This window comes from Polypterus senegalus, chromosome 17, assembly GCF_016835505.1.
Source record: "Polypterus senegalus isolate Bchr_013 chromosome 17, ASM1683550v1, whole genome shotgun sequence".
NCBI lineage: Eukaryota > Metazoa > Chordata > Cladistia > Polypteriformes > Polypteridae > Polypterus > Polypterus senegalus.
Genome location: NC_053170.1, coordinates 17,123,226 through 17,142,579, shown reverse-complemented (window position 1 = coordinate 17,142,579; position 19,354 = coordinate 17,123,226). Strand labels below are relative to the sequence as shown.

Sequence of the window (19,354 nt, the reverse complement as noted above, 5' to 3'; positions counted from 1 at the left end):
GAGAAAAAATAAACTTCACGGCACCAGATTCCCCCTTTTTACAAGTCCAATTGAACTCGTCCATACGTCACGTGAGGCGGAAAGCAGGGAAAAGGACGGAAACGGCGAAGTTGAGGTAGACGAAGGACTGAAGCAACTGGAATGTGGGCGGGGTTGTCGCCTAGCAGTTTTTTTCCAACCAATCACTTGGGCTTCAAATCCCGAAGATTGCGCGTAACAATGTAAAACAGTTCATCGGCCTGAGGAGGTCGCGCTTGACTATTGTTTTAGCTTTGCCGCTGCATGGAATTGTTACTGCGATAATCGTGCGGCCTGCTAAGAATCAGAAATAAGAATACATCGTTATATTGGCTGGGTATGTTTGGTGAGCAACTTTGGGTATCTATTATGTTGACTACTTTCTATCTATCTATCTATCTATCTATCTATCTATCTATCTATCTATCTATCTATCTATCTATCTATCATCACATTTAAGATACATATTTTCTTTGCTCCCATCTTTCCTAATAAATAGTATAGCACTTATATTAAATGTAGTTATTTAGTGCATATTATACATTAAACAGTGCTTTACATCCATCCATCCATTATCCAACCCGCTATATCCTAACTACAGGGTCACGGGGTCTGCTGGAGCCAATCCCAGCCAACATAGGGCACAAGGCAGGAAACAAACCCCGGGCAGGGCACACACACCAAGCACACACTAGGGACAATTTAGAATTGCCAATGCACCTAACCTGCATGTCTTTGAACTGTGCGAGGAAACCGGAGCACCAGGAGGAAACCCACGCAGACACGGGGAGAACATGCAAACTCCACGCAGGGAGGTCTCAGGAAGCGAACCGGGTCTCCTAACTGCGAGGCAGCAGCGCTGTGCTTTACATGAAAAGAGAAAAAGTGTCAATACCAATAACCATTCATAGATATACTGGTGCATTGAGAAACTTTTCAGACTCTTCACTTTTTTCACATTTTGTTAGTCTAAAATTGTTTACATTCATTTTTCCCTCATCAAGCAACACTCAATGTCCCAGAAGGACAAAGTGAGAACAAGATTTTTTGATTTTTGTGTAAATGTATCACATATAAATATACATATTCAGATCCTTTGTTATGGCACTTGGAATTTGGCTCAGGTTTATCCCATTCTTCTGATCATTGCTGAGATGTTTCTGCACCTTCTTTGGAGTCTACTTGTAGTGAATTCAGTTGATTGCACATGATTAGGAATGGCACACAGCTGAACAAATACCAAGCTGTGAGGTTGAAAGAATTGGCTGCAAAGCCTACAGATAGGATCATGTCAAGACACAATTCTGGGGACGATACATAAACTTTCTGCACTATTGATAGTTCCCAAGAGCACAGTGGCCTCCATGATTTGTAAATGGAATACGTTTGGAACAACCTTAAATTTTTGTAGAGCTGGCCACTCGTCCAAACTGAGCAATAATGATAGAACTGCCATGATAAGTGAGGTGACCAAAAACACGTTGTGTTTGATCTCTAGAAGGTTTGTGGGAAGATGGAAGAAACTTCTAGAAGGACAACCACCACTGCAGCACACCACCAATCTGGGCTTATGACATATGCCTAACAGAAGCCTCTCCATGGATAAAAAGCACACATGGATAATGCCTGCTTGTAATCTGCAAAAAGGCATCGAAAGGACTCTAAGAACTTTGTGAAACAGGATTCTGTGGTCTGAAGTGATACCAAGAATAGTGTCACATCTGGGGGAAAGCAAGCACCGCTCATCACCCGTGCAATACCATTCCAGTGGTGAAGTATGGTGGTAGCAGCATCATGCTTTGATGTTGTCTTTCAGTGGCAGGTAGTAGAAAACTAGACAGGACTGAGTGAAAGATAGAGAGATATCGTGCTCAAGTGCACTCTGGACTGCATTCTGAATCCACGGTATATTTATACAGTGTAAGAAGAAGAGACATGAGGCATGGCAAGGTTTGGGGCAGCCACCCGTTTAATCCGGTTTCCTGGCTGAAAAAGTAACCGATTCATTACAGTCAAGTTTACTCAACAGAGTCCAAAACAGAACTGCCTGCCAGAGCAAAGGCAGGAGGCTTTATAGGACGGAGGGCGGAAGTGATGTCGTCCTCTGTGCCGGAACCGGAAGTGACATCGTCCTCCGTGCCGGAACCGGAAGTGATGTCAACCTCGGTGCCGGAACCGGAAGGGATGTGTCCCTCTTCAAGGTGTCAGCTCCTGGTGGGATTTCCTGGGAAAGACCTGTAGAGAACTCAGAAAGAGCGTTAGCGTACCCCGCCCCCCCGGGCAGATGTATAATCAGTCCTCTCTAGGCCCTTCAGCTGCCTCCCATGCACACGTGTGTGACAACAGTCATATGAAAAAGTTTGGGAACCCCTCTTAATTCTTTGGATTTTTGTTTGTCATTGGCTGTACTTTCAAAATAACAACTTCCTTTTAATATACGACATGCCTTATGGAAACAGTAGTATTTCAACAGTGACATTAAGTTTATTAGATTAACAGAAAATATACAATATGCATCATAACAAAATTAGACAGGTGCATAAATTTGGGCACCCCAACAGAGATATGACATCAATACTAGTTGAGCCTCCTTTTCAAATCTAACAGCCTCTCGACACCTCCTATAGCCTGTGATGAGTGTCTGGATTCTGGACGGAGGTATTTCTGACTATTCTTCCATACAAAATCTCTCCAGTTCAGTTCAATTTGATGGCTGCCGAGCATGGACAGCCTGCTTCAAATCATCCCATAGATTTTCGATGATCTTCAAGTCAGGGGACTGTGATGGCCATTCCGGAACATTGTACTTCTCCCTCTGCATTAATGCCTTTGTAGATTTCGAACTGTGTTTTGGGTCATTGTCTTGTTGGAATATCCAATCCCTGGTTAACTTCAACTTTGTGACTGATGCTTGAATATTATCCTGAAGAATTTATTGATATTGGGTTGAATTCATCCGACCCTCGACTTTAACAAGGGCCCCAGTCCCTGAACTAGCCACACAGCCCCACAGCATGATGGAACCTCCACCAAATTGGACAGTAGGTAGCAGGTGTTTTTCTTGGAATGTGGTGTTCTTCTTCTGCCATGTAAAGCACTTTTTGTTATGACCTAATAAGTCCATTTTTGTCTCATCAGTCCAAAGCACTTTGTTCCAAAATTAATCTGGCTTGTATAATTAAGCATTTGCATACAACAAGCGACTCTGTTTGTGGCGTGAGTGCAGAAAGGGCTTCTTTCTCATCACCCTGCCATACAGATGTTCTTTGTGCAAATTGCGCTGAATTGTAGAACGATGTACAGATGCACCATCTGCAGCGAGATGTTCTTGCAGGTCTTTGGAGGTGATCTGTGGGTTGTCTGTAACCATTCTCACAATCCTGCGCATATGCCGCTCCTGTATTTTTCTTGGCCTGCCAGACCTGGGTTTAATAGCAACTGTGCCTGTGGCCTTCCATTTCCTGATTCCATTCCTTACAGTTGAAACTTTAAGTTTAAACCTCTGAGATAGTGTTGTGTAGCCTTCTCCTAAACCATGAGACAGAATAATCTTTGTTTTCAGATCTTTTGAGAGTTGCTTTGAGGATCCCATGCTGTCTGTCACTCTTCAGAGGAGAGTCAAAGGGAAGCACAACTTGCAAATGACCTTCTTAAATACCTTTTACCACTCATGATTGGACACACCAGTCTATGAAGTTCAAGGCTTAACGAGCTCATCCAACCAAGTAATCAGCATTGAGCAGTGACAGGCATTCAAATCAGCACAACAACAAGGGGACCCACATTTTTGCACAGCCAGATTTTTACATTTGATTTAATTTCATACAACTAAATACTGCATCACTAAAAATCTTTGTTTGGAAAACACCCCAGGACTCAGATGTTCCTAGGAAATGAAGACATACCACTGTTATCTTTTTTGTTGAAAAGAGTGTCAATTATTATACAGGCTGAGAGGGGTTCCCAAACCTTTTCATATGACTGTATATGCCATATGGCTAAAAACATGTGGGCAGCCCCACAAATGACTGACTGCAGGCGTTTCATTGCTAACAGGTTGATAAAATCAGCATTTAGCTTATTCAGTCTCCATTGGATGTAAAGTGGGTCGTACTGAAGGGTTCAGTGAATTTAAACGTGGCACTGCCATAGGATGCTGTCTTTGCCACTAGGGAGTATGTGAAATGTCGGCTCGGCTAGATCTGCCCCAGTCAATTGTTAAGTGCTATCATTGTAATGTGGAAGCATCAAGGAGTAACAACAGCTCAGCCACAAAATGGTAGACCACACAAACTCACAGTCCAGGGACAACCGATTGCTGAAGTGCACAGTATGTAAAAATTGCCTCCCTCCATTGCATCACTTACACCAGAGTTCTAAACTTGCTCTGGAGGCAACATCAGCACTAAAACTACGAGGTGAGACACAAAAATAACCGGATTGGTTAAAAAAAAAATTTACAGTGATCCCCTGCCTATCACAGAAGTTACGTTCCAGTCCGATCAGCAACAGGTGAAAATGTGCGATATAGAAAGACCATATAAATAAACTTTTTTTTACAGTTTAAGCCTTAATATACCCCTCCCACATGCTTTAAACACATGTAAATTTGTAATGGTGAGGAACGTCCACGTAACACTTTCCTTCCCAAAGCATATCCAGGAGTTTTACCTTCTCCTGAATGGTCAAGGTCTTCTTCTGGCGCTTAGGCTCACTACTAACAGAAGGCTTAGAAGATGTAGGATGCTTGGGAGCCATTGCAGAGCTTAAAACAAAACAAAAAGTTCACAAAAAGTTTGCTCACAACAATTGGACCACAAGCAATGTATGTGATGTGCATAGAACAGAGATGCGTTGGGGACCCACTCTCGCTGTTCTTGCGAGATTACACCACGTTAGCAGCAACCAATCAGAGCCCAAGAGAATGAAAATCCTGCCCTGATTGGTTGAATCTCCTGTTTCAGCCAATAACATTCCTTGTAAGAGATCATTTGGGTACTGTAACGCGAAACTCTTTGTCTACCGTAGTGACTGCTGAAAACCGTATGCTTTGTGATGAATTGACTGCAAAGTACACTACAGGTAGGATGTACAGTACTTATTGAATTTTTCTGCGATATAGCAGGGGCGCGATAGCTGAACCGCGATACAACGGAGGATCACTGTATTGATGAATTACAGCATTCTAATCATTGTCACCTCCTATATACTGACCCCATCTCGATCTCTACAACGCTCCGTACGTATCTTCCATTGATTGATACAGTGCTGGAAGTCTTCTTGCTTGAGGCTCTTCAACAGGCTTGCCGTTTCTATCCTTCAGGTCACTTTTGATTTTTGGGAACAGGTGAAAATCACAGGGAGCTAAATTGGGCGAATAGGGAGGATGATTGAGGACAAGAATTGTTTTTGCCAGTCAAAAACTGCTTTATGGAAAAAGAGAAAATTTGAGAGAAATTTGATGTTGGTTTGCTGTTTGATTTTCTTCACCCGATATTATAGCGGCAACTCGTGTAGCAAGTACTGACTGGGCTATTCACAGGATATACCTAGCTGGTTGGGGGTTTGAGAGGGCGTGTAGGAGGGGATATAGTTCTATGATTCATGTTCGGCCGACCTCCAGATGGGTTTCCAGGAAAGCCCCAAGCCCAGTCCGGTTATTTTTGTGTCTCATCTCATATGCATCAGGAGTTTCATGAAATGGGTTTCTGCATCTGAGCAGTTGCATACAGGCAAGTGTCTGCTGGAGTGATGGTGTACACCAGTCTGCAATTGGACTCTGGAAACAAGATCTCTGGAGTGATAAAACTATCTGGCGGTCTGATGGACAAATCTGGGTCTGGCGGACACCAAGAGAACAGTACCTTCTGAACTGCATAGTGCCTAAGCAAAAGAAGACTGAGAGGTGACATGATTGAAGTGTTTAAAATTATGAAGGGAATTAGTCCAGTGGATCGAGACTGTGCCTTTAAAATGAGTTCATGAAGAGCAAGGGGACACAACAGTTGGAAACTTGTTAAGAGTAAACTTCGCACAAACATTAGGAAGTTTTTCTTTACACAGAGAACCACAGACGCTTGGAACAAGTGACCAAGTAGCACGTGTCATAAGCACGACAAAAAGCCACACAAAAAGAAAAGGTTTGGGGCAGCCACCCGTATATTATTCCTGGCTGCAATGGATACGCTTTAAGCACAGATTTGTATGGGTTCAAGTTCAAAACTGAACTGACTTGCTGGCACAAAGATGGTGGCTTTAACGGTAGAGTGGAGGAAGTGACATCATCACCTGAACTGGAAGTGGCATCATTGGGCCCTCGACTGGAAGTGCTATCATCTCTGGGTTGGTGGGGAGGGTTGGACTGGAAGTGATGCCATTGAGTCAAAACCAGAAGTGACGTCATTGCTACTGGAACTGGAAGCGCCGTCATCGGAGCCAGGCAGAATTTCAGATAACTGGTCTGCAGATAATTGACAGAAAGAGTTAGAGCACTCCGCCACCCCCTGGTTTGGCATGGAATTACTCTCATTCAGGCCCTTTAGCTGCCCCTCATGCGCATGTGTATGACACATGGTAGACAGTCAGACTTTAGGGACTTTCAAAATCTCAAATTTTTTTCAGAAGAATTAAGTGGACAGGACTAGTGAGCTCTGTTGGGCCGAATGGCCTGTTCTCGTCCAGACTGTTCTCATGTTCTAATGTAAAATCTGGTGGAGGAGGAATAGTAATTTGGGGCTGATTGTAAGGGGATTGGGTAGGTCCCTTGGTTCCAGTGAAAGGTACTGTTAATGCTACAGCATTATAAGACCTTTTAGACAATTGTGTGCTACTGACTTTTTGGTAACAGTTTGGGGACGCTTTTTTGTTTCCAGTATGACTGTGCCACTGTGCACAATGAATAACTAGTGTGAAAATGAACAGAGTCAACACACTTAAAAGGTTTGGGGTAGCCACCCGTATAATATTCAAAGGGTTTTTGAATAGCACAGAGATGTTCACAATACTAAGTCCAAAAGAGAACTGCTGAGGGTTTGCAAAGATGGCGGCTTTAAGGGATCAGACCAGCAGTGATATGTAGGAATGTTCTTCTGATGCCAGTCTGTGCACTGGATGTGATGTTCTTCTGGGTGCCAGAACAGGAATTGACATTCTTCTGGGTGCCGGAATGGGAATTAACGTCATGCAGAGTGCCAGAAGTGATGTCATGAGTTCTAAATCAGACGGGTTTTCCCACGGTTGGTCTGTATAGATAACAAGAGAAGGTTTAATGCACCCTGCGAAACCCTGGCCTGGCGTGGAATTACCTGTGCTTGGTCCATACAATGTCTTCCTACTCGCACGTGTGTGACACTAGCTTAATGTTTACTTTTCAGCAGTTGTCCACTTCTCAAATAGGTTTTGAGATTGTCATCAACATGTTTTGTGCAGCTACACCCACTGGAAGGGTCAAGGGTGTTTTTTTTTCACCATCCTAACTTCATATTTTTTCCATGCTGCAGATTGGTTAACGAAAATGTAAAGTCGAGTCGAGCGCAGTGCAAGAACTATTCCCACAGGTCACTATGACCAAATGCCCAACTGCACAGACAGAAAACTTCATACAGCTTTTGACTTCATTGATAATTTACGAATCTGAATTCTTTTAAAAAATAATCTAATTTCTGACAAACATATCATTAAACATAATCAAAATGTATTTATTTGCTTAAGAATCAATACTAATTTACTAAAAAGTTCATGATTCTTATTTTTTTTCTGGTAAAAACAGGAGGTGCAGTGCCCTAGTGTCCAAAGTGGTTTCCAGTTATCCTAATCTCTGGAATGTGTTGAAGAAGACGTGGAGTATCTGGCCTGGGGTAACGGCACACCAACATGGAGAGAACATACAAATTCCAGAATGACCAGGATAGCATTCAAACCGAGGTCCTTGGAGCAAGGTAATGATGATAATAATAATATTAGTATAACAAAATATTCCAAATCAGGGATTTGAGGAACAAGTTGTCAGGCTATTACAGGACTTATTCACACGCATTTCTACATGGGGCCAGTTTTCCACTGCCAATTCATGCAACATGCAGCATTTTAGGGATGTGGGAGGAAATCTGGTGTACCAAGAAAGAACATGCTCTCTCCACGTGGTCAGTGATTAGGACAAGACTGAAATAATAATAAATAAGTCTAAATATTCAATCCAAAGAGACTGTCAGGCTGTTCTTCTCAAAACTTAATCTAAATAGTGAACAATTACCTTAGGAGACAGCTAGTACAGACATGAAGAAATCATAAAATCAAGAATGTGGCCATAACTAGAAGAGGAAATCAATGCATTGGCAGTTCCCAAAATATATTGAGAAAGCACACGTTGATAGCTGAATAAAACCACAATCCATCACGCCGCCATTTGAAGCCAGTAATTTTGTCGTTCAAGATCAGGCCGTATAAAACATGTAGTGTATTTGAGCACATCCTCAAACAGCCATTAGAATATATTTGAAAAATGTGAGGAGATTGCCCATAGCATTGGCAGTGCGTGTGAAACACTTGCCAATACTTCCTATCTATGCATCAGAGTAACTAAAACACATCTGCCTGACCTTAGCCAAGGACAACAATTTCCAAGTGCTCAGGCAATGGTGGAAATGAAGCATAAAATTCTGGACAATGCTGTATCCAAGGTACACTGGGAGCTCTCTGTGCAAAACGATGTCACGGTTAATGCCAATCAGCCAGACGTCATCTATGTGAACTTCCACCAATAAAAGTTATCTAATAGAAATCACAGTGCTGTTGAACTATAACATTGGTTCAGCAACAACATTTATTGCTATAGCATGTTTTCATACAAATGATGTTGCTCAAAGTGCTTTACAAGAGGAAGAAAGACAAAAAGAAACAAAATATATAAAAATTAGGAAATACTAAGTAACAAAGAATAAAGTAAGGTCTGATGGCCAGGGAGGACAGAAAAAAAAAAACTCCAGAGGGCTGGAGAAAAAAACCAAAACAAAATCTGTAGGGGCTCCAAGGTCATGAGACCACCCATCCCCCCTAACATCAATGATCTTAATCAATCCTCATGGTTTTCAGGCTTCACGTGGAAGAATTAGACAATGATGGTCATGTGAACCTCTGGCCTTCAATCCAACAATGTAGGGACTGCACGGTGCCCTGATCAGGTGGTGGGGGCGCAGAACGCCACTACAGAAAACAGGAAAGAGAACAGCAGAGACAGTAGGGGTTAGTACAGATAGTGGAGCCATGATAAAAAAAAAATAATTAAATGCATGTACAGAATAAAAATTACAGCACTACCAATAACTCCTGAATGAGATCAAAAGACTCTGGGGAAAAAGATATTGAAGTAATCCGTATCATCATAGATGCTATTGGGCTTATCACTAAATCCATGAAGCAATATACTGAAAAGCTCTTGCATGATAAAAACATCACTCTTCTACAAAAACAAGCGGCAAAACTCTGGAACAATTTGCTGTTGCACGTTAGGCAGGCTCCTTCTCTTGCTGTCTTTAAATCCTACTTTAAAACACACTTTTACTCCCTGGCCTTTAACCCAGTATGAGATGTTGACTATTGAATGGCCAAGTCAGTCACCTGATCTTAACCCAATTGAGCATGCATTTCATTTGTTGAGACTAAACTTTGGACAAAAAGGCCCACAAACAAACAGCAACTGAAGGCCGCTGCAGTAAAGGCCTGGAAGAGCATTAGAAAGGAGGAAACCCAGCATCTGGTGATGTCCAGGAGTTCAAGACTTCAGGCTGGCATTGCCAGCAAAGGGTTTTCAACCAAGTATTAGAAATGAACATTTTTATTTCCAGTTATTTAATTTTTCCAATTACTTTTGAGCCCCTGAAATAAAGGGATTGTGTTCAAAAATGCTTTAGTTGCCTCACATTTTTATGTAATCATTTTGTTCAACCCACTGAATTAAAGCTGAAAGTCTGCACTTCAACTGCATCTGAGTTGTTTCATTTAAAATTCATTGTGGTCATGTACAGAACCAAAATGAGAAAAAAGTTGTCTCTGTACAAATATTTATGGACCTAACTGTATGTTTGGTTTCATTGTATAGCACTTTGGTCAGCCTTGATGTTGTTTTTAAAATGCTTTATAAATAAATATGTATAATAATAATAATAATACATTTTATTTATATTTTATTTATATAGCACCTTTCCCTTGCTCAAGGCACTTACAGAATATAAGAAAGAATGGCAGGGTATACTGTACAGTATATAGCATTGTACAAACCAGATAACTAAATAAAGAAGATTAAGACAGTAAATTCAGAGAAAACGCCTAACAGACAACATAATTGATGGTCCAGCACACACACATAACGGTTACATGAGCATCTTGACAGAGAGGTAAACTTAGAGAAGGGTAATAAAGTCCGGTAAAGCTAAAAGCCTTCCTGAACAGATGAGTTTTGAGTTGTTTTTTAAAAGAATTCATGGAGTCAGCTGACCTGATTAATTTCGCTCTACAGCTGAAGGCCCTGCTGTCACCCATGGAGTGTAGATTAGTGTGGGGCACAACAAGATTACCAGAATCAGAGGACCTTAGTGGGCGGACAGGCACATAGTGATGGAGAAGGTCATTGATGTAGTTTGGCGCGAGGTTGTTTAAGGCTTTTTAGGTTATTAACAGATTTTATATTTGATTCTGTAAAACACAGGGAGTCAGTGAAGGTGGAGCAGGATGGGTGTGATGTGCTCGCTGCTGCTGGTTCATGTAAGGACTCTTGCAGCTGAGTTTTGAATAAGCTGGAGCTGTGATATAAGATTAGAAGGGGCTCCTGCCAGTAGGGAATTACAATAATCGATGCGGGATGTGATAAAAGTGTGGACAGGTTTCTCAGCACTAGAAAAGGAGAGGAAGGAGGGAACACGGGATATGTTATGGAGGTGAAAGTAAGAACGTTTCTTAATGTGATTTATGTGGGCGGAATAAGAGAGGGAGGAATCAAAAATGACACCAAGATTCTTTGCAGTAGAGGCAGGTCTGATGAGATCGCCTCCAAGATGGATTGGGAAGGAGCTCATTTTATTAAGTTGCATTTTAGTCCCAATTTGTAGGAGGTGAGTTTTGTTAAATTTAAAGAGTTAATTTTAAAGAGTTCTGCTCCATCCAGGTATTAATTTCATTGAGGTAGGTTGTGAGCTGAGAAAGCTCTGATGAAGTTCCACTTTTAACATTGAAATAGAGTTGAGTATCATCTGCATAAAAATGATAGCCCAGTCCATAGCTACGACTAATATGGCCAAGGGGAAGCATATAAATACAGAAGAGAAGAGGGTCGAGGACAGAGCCCTGAGGAACTCCTTGTGTGACTGGCGCCGAGCTGGATCTGCTCTTGCCAAGACTAACAAACTCTTGCCTATCAGTCAGATAAGACTTGAACCACTGGAGGGCAGTGCCAGAGATACCCAGCATGTTGTCCAGTCTGGACAGTAGAATGTCATGTCTGACCAGAGTGTCAAATGCTGCACTGAGGTCTAAGAATTAATATGCTAGTTTGTCCAGAGTCTGCTGCCATAAGCAAATCATTGGTTACCCGTAGCAGAGCAGTTTCACAGCTGTGCTGTGCTCTGAAACCAGACTGAAAGGGTTCCATCAAGTTATTAGTGGTTAAGTAATTGGTGAGCTGGGAGGCTACAACACGCTCAAGAACTTTTGACAGGAAAGGTAAGTGGGAAATAGGCCGGAAGTTCTTAAAATTGTCAGCATCAAGACCAGACTTTTTTAACAGAGGGGATTTTAAAAGTGAGCGGCACAGAGCAAATATCAAGGGATGAGTTTATTATTGTTGTAACAGTCAGAATTATGGCATGAAGGCAGGAATTCAGTAGTGTGCTGAGGATGGGGTCCAGTACACAAGTAGTCGGCCTCATCTTACAAAGCAGGTTATTAACAAACGCAGATGTGATTGGTGAGAACTTGGAGAAGGAGCTGGATGGAGTGGGAAAACAGGGAGAGATATAAACAGATGATGTATTTATGTTAGTTGAATTATTTAGATCTTTAATTTTGTTACGGAAAAAGTGGAGGAATTCCACACAGACTTCGGTAGAAGAGGTAGTTGCGCCAGACGCGTGTTCGATTAATTTATTAACTACAGAAAACAAAACCCTTGGGTTATCGTGGCCACTTTCTATTATTCTGCCATAGTGGGTGTTCTTAGCAGCAGTTAGTGCTTCTCTGTAAGCTCTTTGGTGATCAGAGAAAGCCTGGATGTGCACGGTGAGGCCAGTCTTACGTGACATTCACTCAAGGCGTCGACCAGCTGCTTTCATAAATCACAATTCTGAATTATACTAAGGAGCTGAATGCTTAAAGGAAACCTCCTTATGTTTTAACTCTTTGAGGGCTGAATATTTTTTCCATAAAACTCAGTTTTCTCAAAAGCACCCAATGCACTGGTTTCACACATAAATCAAGATAAAACATCTGTTGCTATGTGCTGTGGTTGCTGTTGGCACCTGTTTGGCATCTCTGGCAGCAGTGGCTGTGCAGGAATGCACGGTGGGCTGGCTACCTGTCTGTCTTTGCACAGCAGGCTGGTGACGATGGCAGTCGCAGTGTGATGCAATATGTCATCATAAGTGGTGGTCCTCCTCGGCGAATGCTGCTGTAGGCGTATCCGCTACACGAACGTGTCCAGCTGGGGCCCGATAGGCTGATGATGCTGGTACCTCACTTTTGTTTTCCATCTCCAGATCACTTGCATCAAACTCAGAGTCCAAAAAGTCAGAGCAATAATACGTAAAACGTCCATGGAATATTTAGTGTTAGTCTTGCCAGATGTCGCTGCCATTTTCGAGACAGTTTGCTCTTCACTACTCTTGCACGTGCAGGGAGTTGAGGTCAAATCAACAAGGCTACGTAACTTTCTTTCAAGCAAAGAGAGTCGAACTAAAACATAAGGGTGAGTTTTGTCGCAGTTTGCAGCCGACAACTGTCCTCTACCCCTGAATTTCGACAAAAGTCAACATCAGCCCTGAAAGAGTTAAAGGAGCAGTTTTATCTAATGCTGAATGCAGGGCTGAGTTATAGTGGTCAACAAGACTATCTAGTGTTGATGGAATAGGTGAAGACAGAAAAAGATCCAGAAAGGATTGAGAGACAGATATTTTTAAGGTTTCTGATGTATGCCATCTATTACAATGCCAATAATAATTGGCAAGGTTAGCAGTAATTAATACCAGACATTTTCCTTTGAGTTGGCATTGACCAGCTGCCCCTGACTGAATTGACCTCAGTTCTGAAATGTACTCCTACCCAGCTATGCTCTCTCAAAGGGTTTTTTCAGTGGGCATAGTTTACTAGCAGCTGAAAGCTTTGAAATGAATAAAACTGGAACTAATAATAGTAATAGCAAATATTATACATCAAGAACTGGCACTACAACACAAACTAGAAGACGCATACAAACTCTGCTATAAGTACATCCTCACCACAGTACTAAAAAATGCCATACGTAAATTATACTGGGACAGAACTATCCTGACTGGCAAACCTTTCCACCATAACAGGCCAGGCAAAGCACTAGTTGACAAACAAAATAAAACAACATATACTGTATTATTGACATTGCCATACCAAACATACACAACGTATGAAATACACACACAAATAAAGTGAAGAAGTACAAAGAACTGAAAGAAGAAATATGCACTCTGTGATAGACGTCTGGGGACCTTGCCCCAACGGGACGCCTGGAGACAGTGAGAGGGGCTATATCTTCCCCAGAACGCAAGAGGGCAACCTCCCTGGATTGCATGGGGGCCACAGAGCTTGGAGGCTCAACCTTATGGGGGGATGTGGCCACCACCAAGGGGCAGCCCGGACAGCTCCGGAACTGTGGTCTGCAGCACTTCTGGTGCCTGTCGTTAATTGTGGAGCACCTGGAGTACTTCCGGGTGCGCTATAAAAGGCGCCGCCTCACTCCGTTCCAGGAGCTGGAGTCGGCTGGAGGAGGACAGAGCTTGCGTGTGAGGAGTGGAGTGGGCAGAAGAGAGAGAGTATAACAACGTTATTGTTACTAATTGTGCACTGTGGATTTGGACTTTGTAAATAAACGTGTGTGTTTTTGGAGCATTGGGAGTCCATGTCTGTCTGTGTCCGATGTTCCAGGTTCACAACTCTTATGGAGAATGGACAAGGTGATCATTGTGCCCATTGTTGAATCCACCACTGGTGTCTTCCCACATGCACTACACAAAAGCCTACAGAGATTACATCTAAACAAATACACATACAGATAACTACAGAAATCAGCCATGTTAAATACTTGTCACATAGTGGGGAAACATAAACAAAGCCCCCTAAAACATTTACAAATATACTCACCTCATAAAATTGCTCAAAGATTTGGCCTAGGCCTGATATAGTGAGTATGGACTATTCCACAAAATACTTTTAATAATAATATAGGGAGGGTATCATGCTTATGTGCATGGGTGACACTTAAGGGCTCAGGTATATCAGTGATTACCCACCAAACCAGAGATTGGCACTGTGGTCTAATGCACTCCACTGTTGACGTCACTTCTGTTGTCGGACCGCCCCCCGCCCACTGACCCACACCCACCCCTTCCTGCCAAGCAACTCATTCAGTTCTATTTTAGACTTGTGTCTGGAAAGATGTTACGTGCTTTTGTTTTCTTCCAAAACCTTCAGTTATACGGAGTCATCAGCATGGTGGCCCAACCCTCTTTTTACAAGGGTTTATCATAAGCCTTTCCCAGGATTGAGATGAAATTTAAACTCAGATCTTTGAAGTGATACACAATTACAATGTATCCATCCATCCATTTTCCAACCCGCTGAATCCAAACACAGGGTCATGGGGGTCTGCTGGAGCCAATCCCAGCCAACACAGAGCGCAAGGCAGGTGCCAGTCCACCACAGGGCACACACACATCCACACACCAAGAAATTAGGATCACCAGTCCACCTAACCTGCATGTCTTTGGACTGTGGGATGAAATTGGAGCACCTGGAGGAATCTCACACAGACACGGAGAGAACTCATCATCAAGTTCTGAGGCTAAGGATCTGCGCTGGTATCCTGAAGGAACCAATCCTGGGCAGGGTGCCAACCCACCACAGGACACACACAAACACCAAGCACACACTAGGGCCAATTTAGAATCGCCAATCCACCTAGCCGGCATGTCTTTGGACTGTGGGAGGAAACCGGAGTGCCCGGAGGAAACCCACACAGACACGGGGAGAACATGCAAACTCCACGCAGGGAGGACCCGGGAAGTGAACCCGGGTCTCCTAACTGCGAGGCAGCAGCACTACCACTGCGCCACCGTGCCGCCCAATTACAATGTAACATCATGTTATTCAGAAACATGGAGAAGAAGACCCCTAACCAGGGAGAGGGACTTTCTTGCAAAACCGAGTGGCAAACACAGCAGCCCTGGCGTTTAGGTTTCAGTCTTTTTATCCTGTTTACATGGAAATGGGTAGCACATGATACAGTACTGCTCACTGAGAGGAGGCTCATTAATTAATTAGTTAATTCTCAACATTTTGTTGACACCAGAGGTGTTCCCTACTTCAAGCTTTTTTTTTTTATTAATTTTATTACAATCAATACATAGCAATCACGTTTTACAAAAAAAGAATTATGCTAAGAACAGATCGATCCCCACCCTTGAGAGAGAGAGCAAGCCAAACGGTGTAAAATTTAAGGCTTGTAAAAATACCTAAATCAACAAATTCTCTGTGCTTTGTAAAATCATTTCAAAATATTACTGATTAGATCCTGCCATGTTTTGAAAAAAGTCTGCACAGATCCTCTAACTGAGTATTTGATTTTTTCCAACTTCAAATAGTATAACACATCAGTTTCCCACTGACTTAAAAGAGGAGAGTTTGGGTTCTTCCAGTTTATCAGAATAAGTCTGCGTGCCAACAGTGTAGTGAATGCAATCACAATTTGTTTGTCCTTCTCCACTTTAAGCCCCTCTGGAAGAACCCCAAACACAGCTGTTAATGGGTTAGGAGGGATTGTGAGTCCAAGACTGTCTGAGAGGTAATTAAAAATTTTTGTCCAGAATAATGTTAATTTGGAGCAGGCCCAGAACATGTGACCCAGTGAGGCTGGGGCTTGGTTGCAACGTTCGCAGGTTGGATCATGCCCTGGAAACATTTTGGAGAGTTTTAGTCGAGACAGATGTGCTCGATATATAATTTTGAATTGTATAATTGTATGCTTTGCGCATATGGAGCTCGAGTGAATTCTCTGCATTGCTACTTTCCACTCCTTTTCTGATATATTAATTACTTCAAGCTTTAAATAAAAATGGGCTTTACTTTATTTCATCCATCCCGCTAATTCCTAACCACAGGGTCATGGGGGTCTGCTGGAGCCAATCTCAGGGAAGGAAACAAACCCCGGGCAGTGCGCCAGCCCACCGCAGGGTGCATGCACACAAGTAACAATTTAGGACCGTCAATGCACCTAACCTGCAGGTCTTTGGACTGTTGGAGGAACCCTGAGTACACAGAGGAAACCCATGCAGACACAGGGAGAACATGCAAACTCCACACAGGGAGGACCCGGAAAGTGAACCCAGGTCTCCTAACTGCAAGGCAGCAGCGCCACCCACTGCACCACCATATTTCATTATACATTTTACATTTTTAGGTATAGCGTAAAACTAGTAACCTAGCGAATCCCATTCCTATTTTATCTTCTACAAAGAGTTTAAAAATTGGCCATATTAATTAATTTAATATGCTAAAAAATAAAACAACTTGAGCACATATAGATGATGAAATGGATATATAGTAAGTAAGAAAGTTTAAATCCTAAATTTAAAATGACGGATATGTAAAGGGAGTCAAAGTAATTCATAGAATGTGAAGTCTGGGATAAAATTCCTAATTGTTAGACGGGAAAACCCCCTGTTGCCCAGGGAGCGCATAACAATTAATGGAATTACCGAACTATTTGAATCATTAAGTGCTGAGAAGTTGTGCAATGACAAAGGAGCTGACTAATGTAAGTAAGAGCAATGTTATGAAAGCTTTGTCAGTGAGTAATAAAGTTAATAGTAAATGTGATATTTAATGGTGTTCAGTATTTAATACCCTGTCTGATTCTGGGGAAGAAAACTGATGTTTTAAAGTAGTTCAGACATGATGTGATAAAGGCATTCAATCAGTAAAAAATGTATCTTATGCAAACATAAATAGCTTTTGCAATTTTTTCTGACAATGTTTTGAACTTATGCAAAACCTTTAGTTTTTAAAACACCTTGCACAGTCAACGTTCTCCAGATATATTATTGGTACAGGACTATAGTACAATTATTTCCAAATTAATCTTAAAGTATTGTACAATTGATGCCACAGCATATCACTTTGAGTAGTGAGAAAAACACTATATAAATGTAAATAATAATTATTGTTGTTATTATTATTATTTTCTTCTTCATGTAAAGCACTTTGAGCTACATCATTTGTAAGAAAATCTGCTATAGAAATAAATGTTGTTGTTGTTATTTTAAGGTTAGGACCAAACTAGCAGCCTTGCTCTTTAACTGCAGCTTAGCCTTTAGGGCAAATAGTTTTCTAATATTTATGATGAAAAGGAAAAATGTAAATGTTCCTTCAACTGTGCAGGGCTTGCCTTTGTGGTTGTTCTGCCCAAAAGATGTAAAATCCAGGACTGAAGATCAGAATTGGGATGACACAGAGGTTGGGGGTCAGGTTGAGAACTTTGTTTCTTAATGCAGAAAGAATTGTCTGCAAGTTTATATCAGCATAACCAAGGAACTGCTCATAGACTTTTACTGCACCAAAGAGCCTCTGTGTCCGGTCAGGGAGTGCATGTGGAGGTGGTCCATTCCTACAGTTACTTTGAGGTCCTCATCAGCGACAGGTTGGACTGATCTTGTAAAATAGACGAACTAGAGAAGAAAAGCAGAGCAGAGTTATTTTTTCTTAACATAATACGTTTCTTTAATGTAAGTAGTGACACCCTTCACATCTTCTACATCTCAGTGATGGCCAGTCTGTAGTGTGCTGGGGTGCTAACATCACTTCAAGAGAGGCCCACCAAATTAACAAGCTGATGAAAAAGTTCAGGGTCGGTTTTAGGATGCACTATAGCCCCCCCTGGAGATAGCCGAAGAAGAGAAGATTCAAATAAAACTTACTGCCATTATGAACAATGCTGCACATTCTCTCTCTGACACACTAACACTGAGGACTTTCAGCCATCAAATCATTCAGCAGAAATGTGTCACGAAATGCATCTGGGGGGCTTCCTTTATACCAACAGCAATACACCTGTATAGGGCCTCACTGGGACTGGGACTGACAAGTCAAATGGTTTTATTTCTTTTTAGTTTTCTTCCTTTTTTGTCCTTCTGGTGTATGTTCAGACAATAGTGTGTCTATCTATCTATCTATCTATCTATCTATCTATCTATCTATCTATCTATCTATCTGTCTGTCTGTCTGTCTGTCCTGTGGTTAAGCAGCATTTTCTCCCGTTTTAATACTGTAATTTAAATACATTATGAACTTCTTTATTTATGTTTATGTATTAATTTACTAAACTATGTTGAGTATAATTATACTTTTACAACTGACTGATATTAATATGTGTGGACTGTGATAACATCTGTAATTAATAACAGCATACATGTGGAAAGGGCGAATATATATCTATCTATTTTAAAGTGCCTTTCATATCTATCTATCTATCTATCTATCTATCTATCTATCTATCTATCTATCTATCTATCTATCTATCTATTATATTGTGCCTTTCACTCTATCTATCTATCTATCTATCTATCTATCTATCATATAGTGCCTTTCATATCTATCTATCTATCTATCTATCTATCTATCTATCTATCTATCTATCTATCTATATATCTGCCTTTCTATCTATCTATCTATCTATCTATCTATCTATCTATCTATCTATCTATCTATCGTGGTGTTCATAGCTGAATTATGAAACCTGAAAATACCAATTGGGAGTGAAATACTGCTGCTTACTGGATTACCTCTGATAAGAATCCAGTTTCCACCACTCAAATAAATGCTGCTAAGGAGTGCGAGTTTTATGTTTTTTTGTTAAACACACCATGCAGCAACATTGTGCAGCTTGTGATGATCACAACAAGTATGTGCTTTTGACTGTTTTTTTCTGTATAAAAGCAAAAGATAAAATGAAAGGAGTAAATGGAATGCACACAAGATTATATTAACGATGGCATTAATCTTATATACCTCAGGCCACTTTACAGAAAATAAACCTAAAATTTTCTTA

At 41.5% G+C, this 19,354-nt stretch overlaps 1 long non-coding RNA gene across 1 annotated transcript in view; it reads left to right on the top strand.

Annotated features, from left to right (window-relative positions):
* Positions 1-84: 84 nt before the first annotated feature.
* Positions 85-19,354, top strand: part of LOC120517413 — a 52,343-nt gene continuing 33,073 nt past the window's right edge. The window contains exons 1-2 of the long non-coding RNA XR_005631028.1: positions 85-355; positions 7,787-7,955. This is a non-coding gene — a long non-coding RNA (uncharacterized LOC120517413). The remainder of the gene's footprint in view (positions 356-7,786; positions 7,956-19,354) is intronic.